Genomic DNA, 15,448 nt, shown 5'->3' on the forward strand with positions numbered 1-15,448 from the left:
TGATGTAACTGATTTAAATATCAGATATCTATTCGGTTTAGTGGATCTAAGCTTAAATGTGATTTAACTTTGCCCACAACTGAATCCATAATCGGACAAAAATTGACAGATATGCCTAGTGATAGTCGGTAGTGATACTGTCGTTAGTTCTTAAGTTAAAGATATGATTCGTTGTTTCGATAGATCAGTATTATGATTGTTGGTCAAATAATTGACGGGATATTTTAACTTCCCATCTTAACAGGATGATTTCTTCTCCGATCATAGAAGAGAGATTATTGAAGAAAATGATACTTATAAAAGTATTCTATGTAACTATTTCGCTTTGATATGGCTTAAAAAAGTTTCTATGGTAAAAAATGTAGTATATTTACTATAGGCAATATAACCTTGACTTAGAAGGCAGAATAATTGATATCGATTGGGGTCAGATAGAGCATAAAATTTTAACTAAGGTACACTGCTTGACAAGATACTTAATCTTTACAATAGACAATAATAAAAACTATAGTTTTGTATTATTACGTAAATAAGTATTAATAATTAAAATAATATAAAATTAAAAATTAAAAACTAAAAATAGAGTATAGAAATAGAGTATAGAACAAAGATGTATTTATGAACATGACTATTAGACAAAAAAAAAAATAAAAGAATATTTATACAAATTATTTTTGAAATACACAAAATGAGTAGTATAAATCGATTTTAATTATATTATATAAATTATAAGAAACTTCCATCCTTGTTGATGGGATGTTAACGGAGTGGATCTCTGAATCCAAGCAAATGTTGGAGTCTCTATATAAAAAAGTATGAGACTTCGTGTCGATTTGTGTTCAATCGACTATGATTCATATTGTTTAGTAAAGAATATTGGAAATACATGTCCATTTACGATATTAGAAACATCTTAGAGAAAGGGAAATTTATAATAAAAATAAGCGATTGCAAATGTGACATTTACCATGTTATAATTTATAAAATTAGCTTAAAAATGATTATTCTCGAGTAATCTACACTCTAGATGCTACAGATTACGATCTACAGTCTAAGATCTACAGTCTACAAGTCTAGAGACTGATTTCGAGAGTAATCATGACTGCAACAAAACGTTTTGTGTATTTGTTTTTTCTGCGTTAATCTACGTCGTTCAATTGGTGCACGTGCAGTCATGACTGAAATATAGACTTACAAAGAGAATTAAACTAGACATGAATCTGAAGAACTAAAACGGTTTTCAAGAACCAAAAAGGTTAAATACTTAAGCATATTATGGGTGTGTAGGCTTCTCTAAGACTGCTAGGCAACACACTGTAGACTGCAAAGATTATGTTGATAATTTTTCATATTATAATATGAGAACTAATCTTTTAATTTTAAGGATTGTAGAATAAAATCTTAAGCAAAGTTTCAAAAAGGTTTTTTAGTGAATATCTTAATCGATTATTGGAAGATATTATATCCTAACCCTTTGTGTAAAGATTAATGTTGGTTCGTTACGATGATTTAGTCTAAGTTATGACTAAGATAGGTGCGTGATTACTATCACTGTAACTAACTGTAACAACTTCTCAAGGAGTAGCATCATAACTCATTATTAAAAATATGTACATACAGCTAAAATCAATACATTGTTATAGTTTTTATAAAATAGAAGTTTAGAAAAGTACTTTATACTTGAATTTTTCCTCTTATAAATAACGGAGTGTATAAAGATCCTCACAGAAAATCCTCTCAAAATTTGCACAATAACATTGCATATAGTTTATTTATTTAAAATTATTTTCTACAAGCATTAATATTTTAATTTCTTTTAAAAAATCTTATAGTTTGTGTTTGTTTATTTATATTTAAATATTGTATGTAGTATTCTTTACATTATTTTCATGACCGATGTAAAATATTTTTGTTTTCCATTTCCATTTAAAACAAATCAAAGAAAATAAAATAGAAAATCACCTTTTCCTCTCCTTCCATTTATTTATTTCTTCACTTTCTTTTTGCAAAATATATGTACTTACTTTAGTTGTTAATGTTGTTAAATTTGTTGTGTGTTTTTGTTAGTAGCAGTATTGGCAATGTTGCTGCTGCTACTACTGATTTCCAGCAGCAGTTGCTCCCTTACAAAATTTATAAAAATATATGAGTGGAAATGTATTTTTAATGTGATTCCAGTTGAAAGTTCAGTGTGATTGAAATTCACTTTTGGAAAAGCGATTGTAAGTGCTTCTCCTTTAAAGCACAGATAAGCACACATACATATACATGTACAAGTATTTCAATGTATACATACAGTAATGTATGTGTACTTTTACCTTATCGTCCTATTATGTCGGTGAGGGTAACCATTTACTACCAAATGAGATTCGTAGCGATTGTTGCTTTTATTCTCCCGAGTGCAAAGAAGGATTTATACACTTGAAAAATGTAAGTCCTGTTGGTGAAGAAGAAAAAAAAAAAGAAGAAAAAAAATAACAAAACTGAATGAAATGTACATAAGCACGACATAAAATTATTATTGTTTCCCTTGCAACATTGTTTTTGCTGTTCTGATTTATTTATTTATATTTTTCTCTGTTTTGTTTTGGTTAAATGTAAAAATTGTGTTTGTTTTTTATTCAACTTCTTTTATTTTTATTTCATTTAAAATTTTTCGCATTTTTAGCTATATTTTTTCAACAATTATTTTCGTGTCTTCCGTTTTTATTGCTTTATTGTTTTTGTTGTAATTGCAAATATAAAAATTAGGAAACGAGATTTAAGCAATTTTGTTGTGGTTATTGTTGTTGTTATAATTGTTGTTATTATTATTATTGTTGTTGGAGTTTATGTACATTTTAAGTGCATGTTTACGAGGCGAAACTTGTATAATTAAAAATTTATAAATTTTAACGCTGATTTGGCTTGGGAATTGTAGACCACAATACATATGAAAATATTTAAAAAAGAATTAATTTTAAATTGTTATAATTGCATTTGCATTTGAACTTGTGAACGTTTATTTCAAAGAAAAAATTTCAACAATTTAAATATATTTAATTTTTTTAATTTTAATACTTGATTGCTTGAGGGACCACGTAGCGTATGAGTAACATTAATTTTGTTACAATTTCACAAAACTGATTATTACATTTTTATTTTTAATATGTTTAAATTAAATTAATTTTAAATTTAAACATTGTAACAACTCACAATGTTGTTTGTAAATAAACGTTTGAACTGTATGTCAGTGATATGGTAAATATCTTGTCATTTTGTCAACAAAGTAAATAAAGTTGATTAGACAGCAAATACTGAGAAATTCTGTATAAAGCAAAAATAGTCCCGTGATTAGGCAAATCCAAGAATTTTCTGTTGAATGTGAATAAATTCAATGTTGGCGTCAACTTATGTTGCCATTTTGGCGTTGTTTCAATGTAATTGAATGTTTTTTTTTTGGTTGTCGAAAGAGTTTTTTTTGCATCACTTTGATTAAAATTAAGTTCTAAATATAAATGGATAGAGTAATTTGGAAATATTTCAAAAAGATTTTCTAATTTCGTTAAATATTTGTCTCTAAATAAAATTACGATTCTGTAAAATACGAAAAGTAAAGGAAAAGGCAAATGGAAAATATTGCAGATATTGTTTTTTTTTTGCTTGAATTATTAATAAAAAATTTTTAGGGTGGTTTCGAACAGTAGTGAATTGTGGCAACAAAATTTTTAATTATTTTTTATTATTTGAACAAAATTTGTTGACTGAACATAGAACTGTTTCGAGTATTGCCAAATAATCATTATCAATGGTTTTAAAATGGTTACTTATATTTCATTATTCGAAAATAAATTTTTGAGATTTCAAATACCCAGGTTTGAAGTCGTAAAGTAGTCAATTACCGTGACAACTGCCATTAAAATCAAATTTAATATAATTATTTTTTACAAATTTAATTTCTATTATTTTCATGTGTCATACAATTATCAGATATTTCATTCAGCAACATCTTTTGCTCATTGTGATTTCATAAAAAATATCTCGCGAGATAAGTATTGTCATTGTTGGTTACAACTGAGTAACACTAATCGCTATAATACAAATACCAACACTATACATTAAGGAGATTTCTATATACATAATTCTTAGATTGATTTGGATCTCTTTTTTTGTATATGGGTAAAACTATACATCTTTTTCTTAGTGATTATTGTTAAATAACCGAATATATGCTCGTATTCTGGCAAGTTCTTTCAAGAAACAATCTTTGATAGAGAGTTAGTATGGAAACATATCTTAGCCAAGGGATTTTATAAGCTTCAGATTATGCGATTCCCATGAACACCTAAGAAATTTGTCGTTAAGTCTCAACGCTGATGACATTGCTATCAATCAATTTTTATGTGGGGCTTATTTGAAGTTCAATATCTCAAGCACCGTAAAATACTTATTTAAAATACAGTAAATAAAGCAATTAAAAATAATAATATTAATTCAAATCTACGTACGATTTTTGGGTTGTGGTCAGTCCACACCGGTGTTGTTTACTGATGTGTTTAAATAACAAATGATTTAACTGAACATTGCCAAATCTTGTATACAATAGAACTAGTTGTACTCAGTATAAACACATTACCCAACGGGCAACTTTTTAGGAGTGCCATCTGGGTGTTGTGAGACAACTTGGATTAAGCATGGCAAGGATTGTGATTACATTTAGCAGATTAAATATGTTTAGACTAGTTGCTTTATCTATTTGCACATAGGTGCATGCATATCTTGTGTTTAAGTTACAAGCCTAAGCAAATTGTTTATTATTATAAACATTATATTCTTAGTTTGAGATAAAAACTTTATAAATTTCTCTGAAATATTTTAGTGAAATACATTAAACTTCTGTTAAATTCCAAATCAATTCTGCATCCTCAAGCTTCATTTGGCATTGCTTAATTTTCTATGCTTGCACAGAAATTTATTTCTGTTTGCGTTTATTGACTATGCACATAAAAAAGTTTCATTAAAAAAGTTTAGGAAAAAAACATATATCCTTATAGTATAAAATTCAAGGTTAATAGCATCGGCAAACTTTTGGAAAAGTTATTTTGCCAAAAAATATTTTTTTTTGAATTCAAACATAAATAAAAGTTTTCTTCTGTAATGAGCACGATTTGCTTTTAACTTTACTTTTTATTCACCTTTCTCCGCAGAATTATTACATTAGTTTATTTTTTTCCCCTACTACTGACTTTTGCTGAGTTTTTGCTTTCATTTAATTGGAAAAAATGCAATAAAGTATCTCATTGGTTCAAACACATCATAGAATTTTCATTAATTACGCTTAACTGCATTTAATTGCTTTCTCTTGTAATTTGGATCTGGCGGCTACTGTCAAGCATGTTTAATGGTGGATTAAAATTACTGCATTGCGGGAATGACTAATGGTGCAAGTGAAATGATTAAAATTACTTATTTCAATTGCTTTGTTGTATATTGACACGGATGAAATGAGCTTAAGCTTTATTGGACAGATTTAATTCGATGATTAGTTAGTTAAGTAAGCAAATTTAATAAACTATGAAATCAGGATTAACTGTGTAATATAAGGATCTTTATGCTCTTAAGTAATTATATATATGTTGTATAATTTAATGCGTGGTTTTATATGTATTTTCCATCAGCAACATAAATAACATTAAAACAAATTTATTATATTAAGAGATATTACGATGGTATATATATTCGTTTCAGTTGCATTAACCTTCTCATAGTTATTATAGTCGTGTTCGAAATAGTAAAAATAACTAAATTGAAAAATGAAAATTACTTTTATGTTTTATTTTAATAATAAAATCTGTATACATTAAGACCGAAAAGTTTTCGGAAATTCTCATTTAAAATTCGCGCGCTGTATATTTTTCGATATTTTAAGTTTATGTAGTTTGGCAGCACTGTCCTTAATTACTATGCCAAAAATGAGCGCGATCTGTCAGACAGTTCGTTTACGGCAGCTGTTGAAACCAGTTCACCTCAGTAGGGCGTTGCGAAAAAAACAATGGAAAAAAATATTGAACAAAGAGTTTGCATCAAATTTTGTGTTTCGAACGAAATTTCGTGTGCAGAATCGTTGCGAATGCTACAAAAGGCTTATGGGGAATCAGTTTTATCGAAAACTCAAGTTTATGAGTGGTACAAAGCCTTCCAGGACGGTCGTACGACCGTCGAAGACATTTCGCAACGCACTACTGAGGTGAACTGGTTTCAACAGCTGCCGTAAACGAACTGTCTGACAGATCGAGCTCATTTTTGGCATAGTAATTAAGGACAGTGCTGCCAAACTACATAAACTTAAAATATCGAAAAATATACAGCGCGCGAATTTTAAATGAGAATTTCCGAAAACTTTTCAGTCTTAATGTAAGTTATTAAAAAATGTGAAAGTTAGCTAAAAAGAGCATCAAAAGTTTCTTCATACAAAAGTTACGATATTACGATAGAATTCAAAAAGTTCGTTGGAAACAATAATAACAAATTAGTACGTATACAAACGAAAACGAAAATATTTTTTATACATAAAAATATTTATATTACATTAAATACTAAGTACCTCTACTACGATTTTTTATTACTTTCGCATAACTTGACTTTATAGGAGTTATAGGGCGGCTCTAGTCAGCAGTGTTACTTGGTTGTGGTGACAGGCCAGCAGATATTTCTTCGCTGATCACAGTAATCGAGTTTTCGATGTATAACTACCTTCTTCTTCTACCTTCTTTCTTAAAATATAAAAACGCAAGAACTTGATTCGTTCCGTATAATTTAGGTCATTTAATAGATCGAACGTCCTTACCGTTGAATAATCTAACAACCTGCCAAAAAAGGATATGCCGAAAAGAATGTAAGTGTCAGACATTTACAGAGAAAATACTTAGTTGTGTTTTTTTCCTGAAATTTTTTACAATAGTTAATATTAAATAACCGCGCAGTTTCTCTGCGTGGGTTCCTATAAACAAGTGACCAGTGGGAACTGCTGTAAGCCTTGTTGTATTCATGCCGTCACTTTTAATAAGATTCCAAAAAAAAAGTTGGTCTTATTATACGATGTTAACAGGAATGCCACATATAAGCTAAGTGTCTTCCATTTATTACGTATAAATTGAAGATAGAGAAGTAAAAGTTTCTCTCAATGATTCTCAGTAGAACAAAAATCGGTACCACCAGAGATACATCTAGAGAAGCAGCAAGGCGGGCATAACCGCCTACTTTTTTATTTTCTTCAATGTTCTTATGTCCACTACCCCAGATGAGAAGGATGATAGTTAGCCTGGTTAGTTAGATTCTTGATCAAGTTTTGACTTTATGATAAAGGATTGAAGGGCTATAATTGCCATGTGGTTGTCAATAAAAATGACAACACTCTATTGTTCTATTTCTGTTCTATAGTTCTAATTTTCATCTTATCATAACTATTTGCCATTTGCATGTAAACTTAAGTATAAATATAAGACACCTTAGCAAGAAATAAATGGTGACATAATATAACACTCAAAAATGTTTTCCCATAACAACTTCATCATTATACAAGTTTAGTAGACCTTTTTTTCTTCTTCTTTCACTTAAAATTTGTTCTTTTACAACATTTTGCGACTACGGAAAAATAATCTTTAGTATCGAAAAACTATCGTCTATTATTAATGGTCGAGATTTTCACCCACTATCGATGACCAAGACTACTGATTGCTTACTTCACTACTATATATAGTAGTTGCAGTCAGTCCCGCAACTGACTTCCTCAGGCTTTAATAAATAAAATCATTATGATATAATAAAACAGATTTTAAAAAATTAACATACTACACTAAACGTAAAAATATTCTTTTTAAAAATAGTTACGTCCATAAAATCTGTACAATGATATTAGAGAGACATTGCCAGAAAGCGGACCTGAAAGTACATATATGCCTTCTGGTCAGCGTCGAGAAGCACAATATCGACGTAAAGACTTCGTTTCTACTCATTCAAGTGTTTCGAAGTTGCAATAATATATTAGTAAACAATGTTTGTGTCTTATAGATGCATTTATTTGATACCCATTACAAATAGTTGACTGTACCAGATATACTTTTTTAAAGCTTCGAATATATTATACTTCACTTCTTCACATATCAGTCATTTTTTATATTGAATAGTGTCTAGTAATGAATGATATATCACATCAAAGTAATTTGTTATAAATAGATGTCCTTTCTAAAAATAATAACTACTAAACAAAATTGCCTTTAGATTGGATAGAATCAATACACCAGTCAACTTCAATGTTCAAACTTTTCACTGATTATAAAGTGAAATAAATAAGTTACGATAAATTCTACTAAAGATCGATAAAAAGTTTTTTAATTAATATATAATAAAATATGATTTTTTTCTTTGTTTTATTTGTGTTAAGTTTACTGTCTTAAGTGCTGTTAAAAAGAAACCAATATTCTAAGAATAATATAATACATCCATTAACTCATCTGTAGATATAATTAATTTCTTTAGTAAATATACTTCATGTTAAGCTGTTAACATACTGAACTCAGACATAAATTCTGAACTACTTCAATAATAAATTTATGCTATAACTGCCGATAAATACTATCTTGTTTAACTTAAAATTCTTAATAAATACGAGTATTGCTCTTATGAAAAGATAACATCGATAACAAAGTAAAAAGTACCTTGCACGTATGATTTATCTTTACAAAAATACTTCGTTTAGTATAAATACGTCGATAAATTGCTTTATTGTTCACAGTTGAGTTGAAGTTGTTGAAGTTATAAAATATTTACAAAATGTTTATAATAAAAGTTTTTGCTTTATTCTTTATATTGAGTATTTCTCTTGCTGCACCAGTGAAGGAGGACGAGGAGCTCGAAAACCAACTTAAAGTCGAAAACGATATAGTGGATACAGAGAGTGTTCCTTTAACTAATGATGAGGTGCGCATTATATCATATTGAAAATATATTGTTAAGAATATATTTATTAGAATATTTTTTATTAAACTATTTAAAACTTTTAAACTAATAAAAGTTTTTAAGTTTTTCTTAAAAATAGTAAAAGTAGTAAAAATAAAAAAATAATTAAAATTAAAAGATTTTTAAATTGATTAAAATTTAATTAATTATTTTGTTCCAATTTTTATTTAATTTTACACTAAAGTTATAAATTTAAAATAATTAATAAATAAAATAAATAATAATAAAAAAATAACAGTAAATAAATAAATAAATAATAATTAAAAATAGTTAAAATGTATTAATTAATAATATTTCTTAATAAAATAATTTTAGTTGGATTCACTTAACAATTTGGTTGCAGACTATATGTTAAATCTCAAGAAATCCAATTGCTATACTGTAACATACAAAATCAATGGTCATGAAGTAACTGTAAAAAAATGTCACTGAAGAGTACAGCTGTGTCAAATATCGTAAATCGCAAATAATTCAGTGATTTTAAAAATTGTTTTAATAATTCAATATTTTATTTTAATAAAATATTTTTTATATTTTATTTTATTTTAATACTTTAATAAAATAAATCTAATTGCACTACATATAATTTCGTTTATTTTATAAATTACTTGCAAATTAAATAAATAAAATAATAAATAATAAATTGGATACTTAAAGGCAACCAATATCGTACAAATTATATTTGTTTTATATATTAACTAAGTTATTTTAAAGGTACTAAATGTATCTTAAATAAAGAATATTTAAATAAAGATATTCAGAGCATATTCTTCCCCGATGTCAATAATAATGCCTAATCAAATAATGCCCATCAAAGGACTAAATGCAATGATTTTTACTGTGATAAACGGAGGTTGCAAATAAGGAATGTTTTATGTTGTGTGCATTTAATCGTATCCGTATCTATTATTATGAAAAAAAAGGGGAAAAAAGGGATAGTATACAAAGATCTATTGTGTTCCTTAGTCAGATTGAAATGATTCTCCAAATCCGATTTCTTTAATGAAAAACAGTATAGGTCCTACATTTCCTGGTCTTGAATATTTTGGTTTCATTAAATACCCTCCCATTAATTTTTTTTTTGCTTGTGCATCGATGCCGGGCACTGCCCTAGTACACGGTATGCGGTTTCTCTGTCTTCTCTACAGTATCTGCAGTCTGAGTTGGATTATATTCCTAATTTTGTTAAGTGATTACTCAATCTACAGTGACTGGTTAGTAATCCCGTAATATTTCTTAAGTTATTTTTTGTTTGATCAGATCTATAGACATTGTAATTTTTTACATTCATAAAAACTGTTGCAACTGTTAAATAATATATTTTAGTTTTTAGTTGAATAATAATCTTGAAATAATTATAATTACGTATTTATTAAATATAGTTCTTATTCTTTTTGAATGATCCCAGAGGGATATATAAAATGTTTGAGATACGCTATGATATCATTTGAATATATTTCAATAATTTTTCAAATATAGCATTGAAAAGCATTATAACTATATTATGTATACATAAAATATATAAAGCATTTAATTTAAAACATTTTTCCTCTCATCCAATAACTTTGGCTACAAAATTTGGTATTAATTTCTAACGGATTTCTTCGATTCAACTGATTCGAACAATTTGTTTTGTTATTTGGAAATTCAATATAATTGCTTATAAATATGTGTCGTAACATAGTTATTGTAATAATAAATGATCATTAATCAAATTTATATACTCAACTGGCAGGTCATCTGTCGTCGTCGATAGCATTCATGTCATCAACACCTTTTCATTTGAACTTTGCTCACTGATTCCATTTGTGTTATTTTTGTTGGTCATAAAAACCTTTATGCCGTGTTTTCGATACTTTGGACAGTATTTGTGGATGCTTTTCATGATGAATAATGATTTCTTTTATATTCCAATAGTATCGAAGTTTAGTGTCGTTTTGCAAAAAAATGATTTTATTGACCTTTGGTAATAGACATATGTACTTTATTGATCTATTATGTGTCTGTTAGCACACAGATAGGTGCTTTTAATATTTTGGTTTTTTTCGTAATTCATGTGATGTTGTTACATGATTATGATAAAAGTGATTTATCTACTAATTCATGTATTGATTTATATATGGAATTATGTGTGATATAAATTGATTAAAGTTTCAGAGTATAATGAAAGAAGTCTTTTTTTTTAGTGTTAATACATATTAAAGCATATTTATAATGGCAAAGTTTGTTTATTTTATATTATTTCGCATTTTTTTGAACAGTTCTGATTAAAACTAACATTAATCGATATTGCTACCTTAGCATATTACTACATATCTGTTAATATAGCAAAGGAGGCAAATACTTTATTAAACACTGCATTTGTTCATACTAGAGTTGTCTGTAATATCTATGCATCTAGTTTAGTATTTTTATATTGAAAAAAGTTAGGTACAAGAAATACAAATTAAAGGAATTTATTGTTTTAAGATTTTAATATTTTAGAGCATGCTAATTAGTTAATGTTAAATAATACACAAGGTGTAACTAGTCTTTCTCAATTAGCTAAAAACCCGTTTTTATTCCACAATTCCTCTTAATGGCAGAGGAAAGCATTGACAAATACGAGAATCTCGCCAACGCTAATGCTAGAATTATCTCGGAGTGTGTTGAAGAGTAGTCTATCCAATGGCTTAAGCCTGGTTTTAGATAAGCCTGGACAAAAATGTTCTGCAGTCTTTTTTCGAGCGCCAGTAGACATGTACTGCAGGGAATATTACGAGTGCCGTGTTAGAAAAGATATTACCCTAGATATCTCCATATTTATTATATTGTCAACAATATTTACATTATAGTCTTTAGACATTTCAAAGCTTGCTTGTTATTAATAAAATAATAAATTTAACTAATTAAATGAATCTAAAGAACTAATAAAGTCGAAATTCATAACATCAGTGTAATTTGTTCTTTGGTAGTAATTTGGATGTTGAGATGAAACTAATTTTGGGTACAAATATATTCCGAGCACGGTTTCAGTTTTTGGCACTATGTGCCAAAATGGTTAAGTAGAACTTCAGTATCGTCTTAACTAAATTAAATTACTTATTTTTAGAAATAACTACGTTAAAGATTAAGTAGATTTTAAATACACTAGGACAGGGTATAGTCCTTTTACACTCTTTTTTGGTTCTGTTAGCTGTTTAACCGAATGTTTGCTTAAACAGCGTAGTTAAGTCCAGTCCTTGTGGTTTAGGAACGTCTGTAGTTCGTTGACACACTAATATCTTGAAATAATATGTGTTTTAATTTAATGGAAAATATTTCGTTTTTATTCCCAGTACATAAAATTATTATATGGAGATATTTGATAATTTTAAGTAAAAAGTTATTTGCATATTTTGGAGTTTGCTTTGTAGTGATACATAAACAAAAGATATACCTGTGTGGACATCTTATTTACATCACTATTATTTATTATTAATTCAAAGAAATTTGTACAATACTCTTACAAAAAATTACATTAGGTTGTTCGGAAAGTAATTTCGTTTTTTCCCGACAGAGGATGTAATTGTATTTACTTTTTTGCTAGCAAAGACCAACAATTTTATGAGCGTGGAATTATGCTACTACCAGAAAGATGGCAAAATTCGTTGGATCAGAACGATCAATATATAATTTAATAAAGTATTTGTTTATTATACAAAAACTGTCTTTCATTTTCCGAACAACCTAATAGAATTTACCTTACATAAATATATATAAAAATACATAAAATATTATTATAAAGAAAACTCGAATGTAATACTTTGAACAAATTAAAGATATTATCTTCACACATCAGAATATAAATATCTTTTATTCACTCTTTTTTTTCCGATTGATATCTCTTAAAATTTCTATAACTTGTCTTTAACTTAAGATATGGATATAGAAAGATATGGAAAATTATATGTTTGTAAATATTTTTATTTCAATATACAATATTTGCAAAATCTTATGCACACTTCTTTTCCGAGCAATAAAAATCCAGATAAAGTATTTGTAAACATTTTAAATAAAAGAAAATCAAAAAATTTTCTCGAAACACAATTTTTATGATTTTCTATATATTTGTGAGTGTGCGTGTTTGTGCAATATGCTTGTGTGTACTTAATGCAATATAAATGTATGTGTAACTTGGGAAAATCAACAAACCCCGGAAAAGCGCTTATCTCGTATTATGACAGCAACGCTCGAGCACAGCAGGGCACATGCGGCGCAATGACATAGGATCTCAACAAATTTCACTGAGTTGCGACTGCTGTGACTGCTGTGACTGCTGTGACTGCTGTGACTGCCGTGACTACTGTTGCTGTTAGTCGTTGCTGTTAACCGCTGTTGTTGTTGCTGTTAACTGCTGTTGTTGCTATTGTTAGGTTGGTTGTTGCTGTTATTTTTGTGATTTCCTCTGTAAAGTACTATTAAATTCACAATGAACGCGCACACATAAAATATAAATAAACACATTAAATTTTAATATAGGAATGCTGTTGCGAATTTTTTTCCCATCATCATTTTTACGAATTTATGTTTTGATTTTTTTTTTCGTAAGAATTAGATATAAAGTTAATGCTAAATAAATTTATAATATTGTAAAAATTTATAAAAAAGATATGAGCATAAAGTAAACCAAATGAAATGAAGTAAGCAAAGGTATTAGCTGTGCCTCCATGGAATGGTTAATACATTGGTTAAAAATTATTACTTTGCTTTGGTGCGTTCATAATCGCTTTATTTTTACTTGTATTGTTTTTTTTTTCGTTCCTCTTTGTTTGCATAATTAATTCGTTTTTTTGTTTCTTTTGTCTTTGTGGAGAAAGAAGTGCAATTTTCGTTAAAATGCCAAAGTTAAGTGTTATTTTGTTGGCCTAGGATGCTTCCCTATACGATGCGCGATATGCGATGTGCCCTATGGATTGTTTGCTGCTACACGACTCACGTGCTTCAGTCTCGTCTAGCAAACATACACAATTAAAAAAAAAAATTAAAGAGAATAAAAGCTCCAAACGAATTTATTTTTGCAAAAATTATGGCAAAAAACATAATGAGAAACGCCTTAAAGTTTTACGTTTAGCTTGAGCAAAAGAGAAAGTTGGAGAAATTGAGTGAAAGCCTTCCACAACACAAAATAATTCATTAAATAAGATTTTTTTTGAATAAACTTAACATTTTTGAAAGCTTTTAAGCTTCTATGAAACTGTAACGATAACAGACTATGTTATGTTATTGTGAACTGTTAAAGTTTCTATTGTCACTGCTAAAAGTGCCGCTATAAGTTTATGTATTCTGAAAATGTACGGTTATATTGTAAAAAAACAAAATTACTATTTCCAAATAATACTAAATCTGATTAATGATTTAAATATCGATAGAGCTCATTTTAGAGTATTTTTTTTAGTAGTGTTGGCAATATATTATTTTATATTATAATATAGTCTAGACTATCGGTAACAGATGATAGTTTTTCGAATAAACCTATATGTTATTGGAAGTTATCGATGTAAACAAAAAAAGAAAAATAGATTAAGGGTCATACCATAGCAAAAGTCATATGACGTATTTTCGCACCAATCTTACGCTCTTTTCCGTCATGATTAAAAGGCATATATATAACAGAGAGTCATGTCACAATTATCTCATTCATGCTTTTACTACTATTATTGATTTTTATGTAGTTATGCTTATATATTTATAAAAAAATATATATATATTTGATTCTAATACACATAATTTCTAACATTTATTACTGAGCAAAATTTTTTTTAAAAACTGGTCGAAGCGCTTAAATTCTCCGTCATCTTTTTTTTGGTCACCGTGATCAAATTTAAATCGAAATTTGTCTTTTTCTGACATCCCTAATTTTTTAATTTATATTGAAAACAACAACAATTTCAGTTTTGATGTGACCATTTCTAGTTAAAGTAAGAAATTTTTAAATTTTTATCATATCTCGATCTCAGCAGGTCTTATGATCTTGATTGTTAGAATGATAAGAGTGTGAGCAATTTCGTATTAAACGAAAATATTTTTGCTTATATCGTTTTAGTGTAAACAATCTATTTGTTAAACAAAAATCATTTACTTGTAAGATACAAAATATGATTTCAAAAATAAAGTTCTTTCCCATAAAATGTAAAATTTATTTACTTAAGCTTTTGTTAGCTTTTATATATGGATGGTATAAAAACATAATTCTTAACTTTAAAAGCTAACCATAGATGTCAGAAATACATATACTACATTACATTCATGTTTGGGTTTATTTTCAGATTTGTTTAAAATGACAAAGTAACTTCAATAATCAAACAAGCTACCTCAGGTTATCTACAGCATTTCATTATCTGTATTGTCAATAATATCTAGAACTAAATAGAGGAATAGTAGTTATATTATGATGTGTTTTAGTCCAGCTCAGTAGACAATTGAGGACCTG

The 15,448-nt window shown here is 27.8% G+C and overlaps 1 protein-coding gene across 3 annotated transcripts in view; it reads right to left on the reverse strand.

The window, feature by feature from the left end:
• LOC119670810 (potassium voltage-gated channel protein Shaker-like) overlaps positions 1–15,448 on the reverse strand; it is a 536,527-nt gene that overhangs the window by 436,288 nt on the left and 84,791 nt on the right. The gene's annotated exons all lie outside the window — the stretch shown is intronic.

This window comes from Teleopsis dalmanni, chromosome 1 (genome assembly GCF_002237135.1).
Source record: "Teleopsis dalmanni isolate 2A chromosome 1, ASM223713v2, whole genome shotgun sequence".
NCBI lineage: Eukaryota > Metazoa > Arthropoda > Insecta > Diptera > Diopsidae > Teleopsis > Teleopsis dalmanni.